This window comes from Triturus cristatus, chromosome 9 (genome assembly GCF_964204655.1).
Source record: "Triturus cristatus chromosome 9, aTriCri1.1, whole genome shotgun sequence".
Lineage (NCBI taxonomy): Eukaryota > Metazoa > Chordata > Amphibia > Caudata > Salamandridae > Triturus > Triturus cristatus.
In genome coordinates, this window is record NC_140592.1 from 496054908 (window position 1) to 496068608 (window position 13701).

General features: G+C 52.6%; 1 protein-coding gene across 1 annotated transcript in view; it reads right to left on the reverse strand.

Annotated features, from left to right (window-relative positions):
• NRXN2 (neurexin 2) overlaps positions 1 to 13093 on the reverse strand; it is a 2164206-nt gene extending 2151113 nt beyond the window's left edge. Inside the window, exon 1 of the mRNA XM_085625468.1 lies at positions 12968 to 13093. The gene's annotated coding sequence lies outside the window, so the exon portion shown is untranslated. The remainder of the gene's footprint in view (positions 1 to 12967) is intronic.
• Positions 13094 to 13701: the final 608 nt, after the last annotated feature.

Consider the following 13701-nt stretch of genomic DNA (forward strand, 5'->3'; position numbering starts at 1 on the left):
GATTCACCCCCATGCCTCGATCTCTTTTCCTGACAAGCGCGTTCCAGGGGAGTTAGCGGGTGGGGTGGGGGGCGGGCACCCTTCCTGCCTCCCGGGGACCTGCTCGATGCACGCTGGTGGCTGTGGGGACTGGTGTCTGTGGCCCAGGCAACTCACTGCGCAGCACTGCCGGGTGATGGGAGGAGAGGGGGAGGGCAGTGATGGAAGAAGGGAATAGGTTAAACGCTCTTTTAGAGCGAGAGCCCAGGAGGCCTGGCTGTTTGTCTAGCAGCCTAGGGAGATTCCTTCCGGGCAACGCCAGAGCCCTCGAGGCTGCTGCACCTGAGCCAAGTCAGAGCCTGGGAGGAGACTGGTGAGCAATATATACCCGCCCCCGCCGCCCGTGTCTCTTCTTTCATGTACGAGCATCTGAAGCTTTGAACAGCCAGGGCAGCTCGGGAGTACACATCTCTCCAGCGCCTACCGGTCCCCTTTTAAAGCCCTAGTGCCGATGACTGCATGATAGGCGACCTCTGTACACCTGCCCAGAGCATGTAGCACCTGTGCCAGGTGGCAGCCTCAGTGGTGACTACTTTCTTTTCTCTTAATAAAGCACCTGAGCCAGGTGACCCTCGGACAGGTGTACGATGCAGACCTCTCTCCAGCCTCCAACTATTATCACTGTAAACTTGGAGCCATGAATAGCCTGACAAGAGAGACCCGCAGCCACCCTCCCGGCATGAGGACACTATTCCACCTCCCTATTGCATACCCCTCCTCTCTGTACAACACCTGAGCCAGGTAACAGGCCGGCAGCAGGGCACAGGACCCACCTCCCCATTGCATACCTGCCCTCTCCGTACAACACCGGTGCCAGGTAACAGGCCGGCAGCAGGGCACTGGACCCACCTCCCCATTGCATACCTGCCCTCTCTGTACAACACCTGAGCCAGGTAACAGGCCGGCAGCAGGGCACAGGACCCACCTCCCCATTGCATACCTGCCCTCTCTGTACAACACATGAGCCTGGTAACATGCCGGCAGCAGGGCACTGGACCCACCTCCCCATTGCATACCTGCCCTCTCTGTACAACACCTGAGCCAGGTAACAGGCCGGCAGGAGGGCACTGGACCCACCTCCCCATTGCATACCTGCCCTCTCTGTACAACACCTGAGCCAGGTAACAGGCCGGCAGGAGGGCACTGGACCCACCTCCCCATTGCATACCTGCCCTCTCTGTACAACACCTGAGCCAGGTAACAGGCCGGCAGGAGGGCAGTGGACTCACCTGCCCCATTGCATACCTGTCCTATCTGTACAACCCCTGAACCAGGTAACAGCCTGATGGGAGGGCACTGGACTCGCCTCCCCATTGTATACCTGTCCTCTCTGTACAACACATGAGCCTGGTAACATGCCGGCAGCAGGGCACTGGACCCACCTCCCCATTGCATACCTGCCCTCTCTGTACAACACCTGAGCCAGGTAACAGGCCGGCAGGAGGGCACTGGACCCACCTCCCCATTGCATACCTGCCCTCTCTGTACAACACCTGAGCCAGGTAACAGGCCGGCAGGAGGGCACTGGACTCACCTCCCCATTGCATACCTGCCCTCTCTGTACAACACCTGAGCCAGGTAACAGGCCGGCAGGAGGGCACTGGACCCACCTCCCCATTGCATACCTGCCCTCTCTGTACAACACCTGAGCCAGGTAACAGGCCGGCAGCAGGGCACAGGACCCACCTCCCCATTGCATACCTGCCCTCTCTGTACAACACCTGAGCCAGGTAACAGGCCGGCAGCAGGGCACAGGACCCACCTCCCAATTGCATACCTGCCCTCTCTGTACAACACCTGAGCCAGGTAACAGGCCGGCAGCAGGGCACAGGACCCACCTCCCCATTGCATACCTGTCCTCTCCAAACAACACCTGAGCCAGGTAACAGGCTGATGAGAGGGCACTGGACCCACCTCCCCCTTCATACCTGTCCTCTCCGTACAACACCTGAGCCTGGTAACAGGCCCGCAGGATGGCACTGTTCACACCTCATTTTATGTCTACACAAAGGCTTTGGGGAATCTCCCCGTGCCAGGAGGGTTAGAGAGGTAATTACAAAAGGAGTACGTCCTCCCTAGGTAGAGTTTTTATCACAAAAGGTACTCCATTGGGCCAACTAGTGGTCAGTGATGTGAAGTTGACTAACTGCACATGGGAAAATGTATATCTCAAGAGTCAGGCAAAAAAAGGGGGGGGAAGGGAGGAAGAGAATAACAAGGACCTCTCTAATGAAAGGTTGTATCTAACTCAACCGTAAATATAGGGAGGGGAATCTTAATATTTATTTTAGTTACCCTCACACACCCTAGTGGTGTCATGCTTCATCATCGGGTCACCCCGACTCCTACAAGTCGGGGTGGGCTCGACCACAGTATTGGGAGCTCTTTTGATAAATGAAGGCCAGGGGGGCTTAAAGATTAAAAAAAAAACCCAGGCAGACCCCTGGTATCCCTTTATTCTTGGGTCTGTCTGGGATATTAAAAAATGTAAAAAGTTGGGTCTTGTAGGAGAATAATGGTCCTAGGACCCTAGTGCCAACATGTTTCAGTCCTGGGTGGCCATGTAGGTCCTGGACTTTCTTCAGGGCAAAGGCTAGGCCCCTCTGAATGATTGGAAAGGTAGATCCCTATCCTATCTGTAATATGAGGGCAGAGTAGCTGCTCCTCGTGTATGTGTAACAGTGAATGTATCCGTTAGCTGTTAGCGTCCATCTGTGAAAATAAAAGCAAAAAGATACGACAGACAACATATAACATCACAAATCACATTGAACACAGAAATATCATCGTGCTTAGTACCAATTTGGTGCATAGTGGAGACCAGACAAAAAGACATGCCATAATCATGTGCATGCTAGTGTCAATAGTCTCACCCCCTCTTGTGCCACTCATCTATGCGTCTGTAACATATTGATTCTATGTGACAGGTAGTTGTGGAGTGGCGATTTTGATCGCATGCTAACACTAACTGCGTGTTAGTTATTGTATTTATCAATGTGTGCACCAGGTGCCAGTCTCTCATTAAAAAACAACTCAGCGTATTTTTCTCAGAATAGTGCATGTTTACTTGAAATTAATCGGAGCTGTAACGTAACTGCATGCATACTTCATATATACAGCTGATCTCTACGCATATCCACATTCATTCTAAGTCTTACCCTGCTTTTCAAGGGTACGTGTATCACTCAGGACCGGTAGGGAAACGTGGACCGTCCTGAAATGGTTGTCGGTAGGAAGGGTGAGACACGGGATAGTAAGGTAGAGATAGAGAGAAAGCGGCGTGTGGAAAAAGTGGAGATTCTGTATCAAACGAGTACATTACTCGGCAAAGTTTCAGCGTCTAAAAGCACTTACTTAGATTTACGATCTCGCCACCTACTTGGGTACCGGTCCTCGGCTTGTGCAAAGGAGGAACCGGCAAATGGGTATTTTATACTTATGTGGAGCGCGGGACAAGGGGAATTGAATATCCGCCCCGGCTGCGATGATCCGAAGTGACGTCATATTGACGTTACATGCCGGTACGTAGACACCAAAAACATAGGGAGTTGTAGTTCAGGTGATTTCTTTTCGATTCCAAATAGGAGGTGTCTGTAACGTACTTGAACGAATGCACGAGCAGTTCTGGTATCAGTAGGAACTTGAATTTTAAGTGTAATTACAGTGTTGTAACCAATATGAGATTTTGTTATTGCAAGCTGAGAGGAATTTGGAAGAATTAATGTAGATAAATAAATTCCTCATTCAGCTGAACTTATTCATGGTAATTGCAATACATAAAGAATGTTTCAAATATATTCATTTTTCAGGTCTTTATTAACAGTGTGTTCTAAAGAGATATACTGTTCACACCTCACCATTGCATACCTGTCCTCTCAGTACAGCTCCTGAGCCAGGTAACAGTCCTGCAGGAGGGAACTGGACCCACCTCCTCATTGCTGTCCTATCTGTACAACACCTGAACCAGGTAACAGCCTGATGGGAGGGCACTGGACCCACCTCCCCATTGCATACTTCCCTCTCTGTACAACACCTGAGCCAGGTAACAGGCCGGCAGGAGGGCAGTGGACTCACCTGCCCCATTGCATACCTGTCCTATCTGTACAACCCCTGAACCAGGTAACAGCCTGATGGGAGGGCACTGGACTCGCCTCCCCATTGTATACCTGTCCTCTCTGTACAACACCTGAGCCAGGTAACAGGCTGACAGGAGGCACTGTACACACCTCACGTATAGATACCTGTCCTCTCTGTACCATACCTGAGCCTGGTAACAGACTGGCAGGAGGGCACTGGACCCACCTCCCCATTGCATACCTGTCCTATCTGGACAACACCTGAGCCAGGTAACAGCCTGATGAGAGGGCACTGGACTCGCCTCCCCATTGTATACCTGTCCTCTCTGTACAACACCTGAGCCAGGTAACAGGCTGACAGGAGGCACTGTACACACCTCACGTATAGATACCTGTCCTCTCTGTACCATACCTGAGCCTGGTAACAGCCTGATGGGAGGGCACTGGACCCACCTCCCCATTGCATACCTGCCCTCTCTCTACAACACCTGAGCCCGGTAACAGGAAGGCAGCAGGGCACTGGACCCTCCTCCCCATTGCATACCTGTCCTCTCTGTACAACACCTGAGCCAGGTAACAGCCTGATGGGAGGGCACTGGACCCACCTCCCCATTGCATACCTGTCCTCTTCAAAAAACACCTGAGCCAGGTAACAGGCCGGCAAGAGGGCATTGAACCCACCTCCCCATTGTCTACCTGTCCTCTCTGTACAACACCTGAGTCTGGTAACAGCCTGATGGGTTGGCACTGGACCCACCTCCCATTGCATACTGCCCTCTCTGTAGAACACCTGAGCCAGGTAACAGGCTGGCAGGAGGGCACTGTACCCATCTCACTGTTTCATACCCTTCTCTCCGTACAACACCTGAGTCAGGTAACAGGCAGCAGGAGGGCACTATACCCACCTAACTATTGCATACCTGTCCTCTCCGTACAACACCTGAGCCAGGTAACAGGCTGGCAGCAGGGCACTGTACCCACCTGACCCTTTGCATACCTGTCCTCTCTGAACAACACCTGAACCAGGTAACAGGCCGGCAGGAGGGCACTATACTCACCTCCCCATTGCATACTTGCCCTCTCTGTGCAACACATGAGCCTGGTAACAGCCTGGTGGGAGGGCACTAGACCCACCTCCCCATTGCATACCTGTCCTCTCTGTACAACACCTGAGCCTGGTAACAGGAAGGCAGCAGGGCACTGGACCCACCACCCCATTGCATACCTGTCATTCTCTGTAAAACACCTGAGCCAGGTAACAGGCCGGAAGGAGGGCACTGGACCCACCTCCCCATTGCATACCTGTCCTGTCTGTACAACACCTGAGCCAGGTAACAGCCTGATGGGAGGACACTGGACCCACCCCCCCCCTTGCTTACCTGTCTTCTCCAAACAACACCTGAGCCAGGTAACAGGCCGGCAGGAGGGCACTGGAACCACCTCCCCATTGTCTACCTGTCCTCTCTGTACAACACCTGAGCCTGGTAACAGCCTGATGGGTTGGCACTGGACCCATCTCACGGTTTCATACCCTTCTCTCCGTACAACACCTGAGTCAGGTAACAGGCAGCAGGAGTGCACTATACCCACCTCACTATTGCATACCTATCCTCTCCGGACAACACCTTACCCAGGCACCAGTTTGATTGGCGAACACTGTATCCACATCTAAAGCTCATGCCTGCCCTAACCATACAATGCATGAGCCTGGTAACAGCCTGGTGGGAGGGCACTGTACCCACTTCACCATTGCATACCTGCACTCTCTGTACAACACCGAAGCCTGGCAAAATCCAGACAGGAGGGCACTGTACCCAGGTAGGAGGGCACTATATCCACCTAACTATTGCATACCTGTCCTCTCCGTACAGCACCTGAGCCAGGTAACAGGCCAGCACCAGGGCACTGTACCCACCTCACCATTGCATACCTGTTCTCTGTCAACAACACCTGAGGCGGGTAATTGCCTGATGAGAGGGCACTGTTGTCACATCCAGTGCTTGAAATGGGCTGGTACCGGCACTTTTTTTGAGAGAGAGAGATTACCTGCACATCTCAAGAGTGACATAATACATGTAGTTGGAGAGTACCGGCACTTCTCAGAAACAAACAGGTACTCTGGTACAGGGTACTGGCACTTCTATTTTTCCATTTCACTTCAGGCCCTGCTCACCTCCCATTGCATACCTGCCCTCTCCGTACAACACCTGAGCCAGGTAACAGCCTGATGGGAGGGCACTGACTGTACCCGCATGGGCATTGAAGAATACTGACTGCAACAGCTGAGTAAGGTAACAACCTGACAGAAGTGCACTGTACCCAACTCCCCCCCTTGCATACATGCCCATTCTATGCGACATCCAAGCCAGGCACTAGCCTGAACAGAGGGCTCTGTGCTCATCCTATTCTACAAAGTCACAATGAAGACAAGCATTGGCATAGCCAATAGGTCTCGCTTTTGGGACCTTATAAGTATTTAGTTATGCAACTGTTGCATGGCTAAACACTTAAAAGGTCCCAAAAGCGAGACCTATTGGCTATGCCAATGCTTGTTAGTTATTTATGTTAGTGCGGAATCAAAGTGCGCGCCCTCTGGTGTCTGTGGTTGACGAACGCCTTTAAGATCAGGTTTCTTTTCTTGAACTTAAAACAGGTTATATATATATATATATATATATATATATATATATATATATATATATAGATTGGTGACGCTGAAAAGAGCCGCTGCTCTCTGCTTCCGGTTCCCGCTCCGTGTGGTAAGATGCACAGAGCATGGGGCACTCCGGAAGCTTTTCTGGGGGTGTCACAAGCCTGACCCCGAGAGATTGTGTCACGTTTTGACAAAACTCATTTTCTCAACAGGTACGTTTGCTTCTCTAACGCCTGCTTTGACAGCCTGAGCCCAGCGTCATGCAAACGTTCACTATGCAGTAGTAACCAGCGCACACATGTAGTAAGTGTTGTTGCCTATGCCTTAAAGGTTGTAACCAATTGGAAATACCGCGTTAAATTACAAAAGCACGCAGTCAAACATTCTATGAAAAACGATCATGAGTGAAAAAAATATGAGGTCACGGATGAAAGAATTTGGAGTCACATGAAGGGGGAATGAACTTTAAAAGCACAAGGAATGTAAGAACAAAGTCCTCGCTGAATATTTTAATTGTGCACATCATTAACAGTATCTACATCTATTTAGAGCACATTTATTAAAGTATTTTAAACCATAAACATTCCCTAAACAAGAAGCGCATCAGTTTCAGAGCAGCGTTTACGGGGTTCATACTAACATTTGTTGTCAGTGTGAGCACCGAAGCGTAAAACATCCCAAAATAAAGAGTCAGATGTCAACCCCCGTTCTCTGATTCTTCTTTACAAATAATTCAAGGCACAATCAAATACAAGCATTGGCATAGCCAATAGGTCTCGCCTTTGGGACCTTATAACTGTTTAGCCATGCAACAGTTGCATAACTAAATACTTATAAGGTCCCAAAAGCGAGACCTATTGGCTATGCAAAGCGGCCGCAAAAGTGAAAGTGATCGCAATCACGATCAAACATCAAAGTGGCCGTGGGGCCGCGAAAGTAATCGCGGTCAAGCGCGGCACGCGTGCCCGCGCACATGCACTGTAGCTCTAGGCTGGCCTGGTAGCACTTTTTGGAGCCCTCTCAATAAGTCTCGCCAGACCAGCGCATGCACTGGGTCAAGCGAGACCTAACAAGCGGCCATGCGGCCGTGAAAGTGATCGCGATCAAACATTAAAGCGGCCGTGGGGCCCCGAAATTAATCGTGGTCAAGCGCGGCGCCTGCGCACATGCACTGTAGCTCTAGGCTGGCCTGGTCGCACTTTTTGGAGCCCTCTCAAAATGTCTCGCCAGACCAGCGCATGTGCTGGGTCAGGCGAGACCTAAAATACAGTGAATGTTGCGCGGAATAAGTACGCATTTTCTTCCATCCCTTTTCGTCTTTCACGCCTGCCATAACCTTTTTTAAGATTGAAAATAAGAGATCACTTTTTTTTATAGAATCAATTGGGAAAGTGATCTCCAATATCACAGTAGTAGTGAGGAGATGGTAAAATCAACGAGTTGATGCATTTTAAATAATGCATATTTAAATGGTTACGTTTCTCTGGGGGCCAATCGAGGTTTCCGTTTGTATTCTGCACAGAGCCCTGCTGAACGCACAGGATTAGGCGGTAATACGTTAGGGTGAATTGTGGGGTGTCCTTTGTACTGATATTTATACGGCGCTTTCCTCGCCCCATGCCAGGGAGGTTACTGTTTCGAGGACTGTTCTTGTCAAGACCACGTCTGCTGCAGTTGCCCTGCTGGCTGGTCTTGGAGCCCAGACGCTTTCGAGAAATAACGAGGGCGTTGCAATGCGCTTTAATAGGGCCCGGTGATTGTCAAAAGATGACGAACGGGATCGACGACGAAACCATACGCGTCCAATATTGACAAGCTTTTACGTGTGCTGGTGGAATTCCCTCAAGTTTTCCTGCTGCATTATGGGTATGCGTCACATTAAGCCATGGGCAGTGTATCGGAACCAGTAATAACCTCGAGACGACGAACATGAAGACGTTTTAATATAGCACGTACCATACCTTGAATTATCTCTTGGCGCTTAAATAATATTAATTCATAATTCCCCTTCCCAACAGTACTCATTTTATCGCCCTAAGAAAATGCCAGAAATTGCACCTATGGTGTGGTAGCTGCATGCGGATCTCATCAGCAGGTGCTTTAACCCTCTCAAATCCTTTACTGCCATTGGAATCTGGAACCTCCTAGGAGCCCCACACATCTATACAGTAGCCACTGTAATCTAGGGATCAGTCTCTCTTGAATCGCACCCGGACATGCAGGTTACACGCAGATCTCTACAAATGTCACCCTGAGCCCTTGGGCAGTCACAATAAATTGCCAGCTGTGCCCTGCAACGTCTTCTGGGAGCTCTGCAGTGGAAACATTCACTCGCTGAACATTCCCACCGGGAGTGTTATCTCGACGTGAGTTGCACACAGATGAATGCAACAGGTGCATTTACCCCTCAAACATCTTGCTGGCATTGGAACTTGTAACCTGTGGGTGAGCTTAACGATCTCTGCAATAGGTGCATTTACCCCCTCCGCTATCTTACTGGTATTGTAATTTGTGACCTGTGGGTTAGCTTGAAGACATCTGCTGCAGGTGCGTTAAGCCACTCAGCTATTTAACTGGTATGAACCTGTAACTTGTGGGTTAGCTTAAATATCTCTGCTACGGTGTATTTACCCCCTCCGCTATCGTACTGGTGGTATTTGAACCTGCGGCCTGTGTCTTAGCTCATCATGTGCATCAATGCCCGTAGCTATAATGACGTGGGCGGACCCTGTTCCCTCTACATTACACAGGTAACCGCGCAGCAGGCACCTTCGAAACAGAAATGTTACTGGGTTGGAATTTGCCACATGCAGCTTATTTGCCGACCTGGCGTATTAACTCACACATCTCGTTTACTCTGACGGGACCCTGTGCCTGCGTTTTATTCACATAGCTCCGCAACCAGTGCATTGACCCCCACAACTATCGTCACGCTGGAACACTTGACCTGTAGGCAATGTACGCCGTGCGCACGGGGACCTGCCTTATTTGGATCGGAACGCATGAAACACAAGCTACAAAATAACCAAGTAGAGGAAACGGGTGCAATGACCACTTGGGCCACTTTAATGAGATCGGAAAATATGCGCTGCAATTTACGGAGCTCTCAGCACGCGGCGCAGTGTCCCACTGTGTCGTTGTAGCAGACATGGAAGCCTTGCCACAGAGCTTTGCAGCGGGCGCACGATACACCGAGGCATCCGTCTAACCCAAGAGCAGACCGCATCTCGGTGGCGGCGAAGGCCCCCACACTGCGGGCAATGACACCGTTCCCTACAGCCCCGGGCATCGCTTCCGTCGACGCCTACCGAACAAACGTGGAAAGCAGCTTGACTCGGTCATGCATGGCCACCCACCCCTATAACACGCCAGAGGCCCTTAGGGTGCTCCGCAGGCCCGGGGCAGACACAACAGGGATTCCCATACTGCGCCATAACGGGGACCGGCGAGCGACCACCCGCACAACCTGCCGTAGCCGGCGCCCCATGTCACATACGGACCACACTGCGAGCTCGGGGTAGGGCCACCGGAAGCGTTAAGTAGCTAGCGATAGGGCAGCGGGTGCAGTGGCACCGGGGACAGAGACCTAAGGAACTCAATGTAGCAAAATGATAGCTGTTTTTAACCTGGAAAACTGGGGATTCAGAGGGTGCACTGAGACCACGGGGACAGCAGCCAACCCATAACACTCACCAGCAGCCACGCGCATAACAGCCCATGCCATGGGAGTCCTGCCCGCGGCCGCCAGCTTCACACGCCATGGCCTGTCTGGGTGCCCGGTGACCCCGAGGCAATTGGTCCCCCGCTTTACACGCCTGGGGTGCCCGGGGGGCCCAAGGCAACGGCACAACACGCCAATGCCTCTCGGGGTGTACTGAGGCCCAAGATTAGAACCAGCAGCCACGCGCTTCACACGCCACGGCCTCTCAGGGTGAACTGAGGCCCCCGGGGCCAGCGGCCACCTGGTGACTGGCTACTAGAAACATATAACCCTGATCATTATTCAAAAAATAATTTTAAAAGCCACCCGGGATCTATCCGTCTAGGAAATGGACGCGCGTTTATCTGGGAAATAGGGATTTATGTCCCAGGGACGAAGAGCCGTCTGTCCAGCGGCATGGACTTAGATCGATTCGTCCCCATTTTGTCCATATTCTTTTACTTTTTCTCGTGAGGGACGTGTTGTTTATTCGGTTGATTCCCGCACCTGTCCGACGCCCTCCCAGGGTCTGCCCAAACGCGAGTTTTGTGCGTGTGTCTGTGTGCGTCTGTTTGTGTGTAAGCGCGTCTGTGACACCCATCGTTTCACACCTAGGGCGGAGGAGCGCGCAAAGGAACGCAAGTCCCAGAAAAAGAGGTAATATAGTCCATATTCCCCTCTGTCTGGAGGCACTTGTGCATGGTAGGTGGCGCATAAACGAACACTATTAAAAACGTATTAAAAATGTCATAAATGCCGCGTCTCACACTGCTCAAAGCGCCATAATCCATAGTGCACCGCTATATCTAACCCAAAACTCAGAGCACCGAACCCAGTCTGTGCTGCTATGAAGAGGGCCGCAACTGGCGTCAAATCGCTGGTCACCGCACTTTACGCACATATATATACATTTAATTTGTTGACAGAGCGCCCGCTTGCCATCTTGCCATCACACCAGGGCGTACCGAAGCACGCGAGCCACAAAGAAACACACCGACACTGAAATGATATACTGGAAGTCCAAGGGATTCGTCGCACCCCATAGGGCGGGATGGCGCATCTACCCTTGTCTTGCATGGCGCACCTTGGATGACCCGTGCGAGCCTGCCACCCAGCAGGAAGCGCCCAGAAGTCGTGCGGCTCACGTGCTGGACTGTACCAAGTGGCTGTCACATTCAGTATTCGGTAAGGCAGCATGCAAAGTTCAGGAGCGCGGCCTTGCAGTGAGCACAGAGGCACGAGAATCCTGCATCTTACACCTGTGCCCCCGCCCCCTCCCGGCAACGCGCTCTAGCGCTGGCAACCATTCCCCGCCAATTCTCCAGACGGCGCTCGCCTTCAGCCTACTGCTGCACGCGTGGAGAGAATACACAGGGGTGAGTGTAGAGTGCCCCGGGTATACAGTGCTGCACAAGAAGCAAACAGACCCTACCCATCCCCCCAACGTAAACCCAACCGTCGCCATCACCTCTACTCCCTCCACCACGCCGCGCTACAGCTGCCATATCATTCTCACACATATGTACCAGGTGCACAGGTTGAGAGGCGCTCTCTCTCACGCGCCCCTGGGGTCCAGGGGGTGGCCCTAGCAACACCCCTCCGCAATCAGCACTCACATCCACACTGTGTAGCTTCCAGGCTAGGATGCCTCATAATGCAGGGGGCAATATGTTGGAGGTTTGAATTGGGGCGCACACTTTTACCACCCTCCTCCTCCGGAGAACCAGAAGGACCCCCCCGCAAAGAATCTAACTGCACTAGCCTGATAGGATGGGGGACAGCCCGCGCCCCCACCCTCGACAGGTCCAGTATCTTTAGTAATGCCCCCACCAGCACAACAATACTCCAATGTGCCCTGCTGCAAAATGAACCCCAGTGTAGCAGGCAAGCATGCTTTTCGGGCTCCCCTCCAACCCCAGAGGTCTTGAGGGTACCGCCAGGGTGACCCCCCCCCCCTGCCGCCCGAGATACGGAGAGTACTGCCAGGGTGACCCCACCTCCCCCACAAACCATCACCACAGTAACCCTCAACAGCACCATGGCCATACAAAGGCGCATAGACACTAGGGGTACCTCGTGGAGGGGGACTATAGCATCTCGCGTCCACCTAATGACTCACCCACCCCCACCCAACTGCCCTCCACCCATGCTTAACCGTTTCCAGATAATGGCTCCCTCCTGGAGCAGGTGCTCAGGGCGGATGAGCTGTCTCCGCTCCGTCCCCTCGACCACAATGCAGACACATGCAGCCGTTCCGGACCTCCGGCATCACATCACCCGCTCTCGCTCCCCAGTCCCAGCGGCCCATCTTCTATCAACAAAAATCGCTACAAATCACATCCTGAGCGAGGAGCAGCTGATGCCCTCCTCTCCTCCACTGGATTTGTCCTTGTTGTGGTGAGAGGGCTGTACAGCTGATTCTCACATACAGGGGGTAAAAGGATCTGGTGACACCCACCTCCCTTTTCCCACATCCCTGAGATGGAAAGGGTACAATACCTGGGCGCGAGGGCGGTCAGGTGCCCTTCTTCCCTCCTGTGTTGCGCTGAAGGCCGAAGGGGAGGATGCTGGAGCAGTCACAGGGCCCGCAGCGACTGCTGATGTTGCTCCATCTCCTGCATCCCGTCACACTGAGGCTCAGCATCAGCACCAGAGCTTGGCCACTCCCCCGGCCGCCGCTGAGTGGCTGAGCACTAAAAGAGGCGGGCCTAGCTCTCTCAGGCTTGGACTCAGACTGGCCCTGGGCCCGGCGCCTCCCCTCAATTGGACCACTTCCAATGACAGGTCCATGGACCGAGCCACCCCCAGCACATAGAAGGATGGAGGGTGTCTGTGAGATATTACAGCCCTGGAAACTAAGTTACTGACATGGAATCTGCATGGCAGAGAGGGCACCCTCCCTCCGAGACCCTCCCTTGCAGGGATGTCAGTATCGGGTTACTGCCTGACGGGTAGGAAGAGGCTGGGGGCTCTCACCCTGACTGGCGCGTTCTTTCCAAGTCCATTCGATCGAGTCCTTCTTACCTGTCGGGCGGTAGGTCAGTAACTATGGGCTGAAGGGCAACCGGGCCTTGCTCACAAGGCGATATCTGCAAAGGTGATACCCGGTGGGGGGGGGGGGGGGGGTGACTGGGTGTAATGGAATGGGGGATCTGATCTCTGCTTCCGGGCGCCCGTGATTGCTGGAACGATAGAACTAATGAGTATAGAGCGCCTGCTGGACTGACAGTATC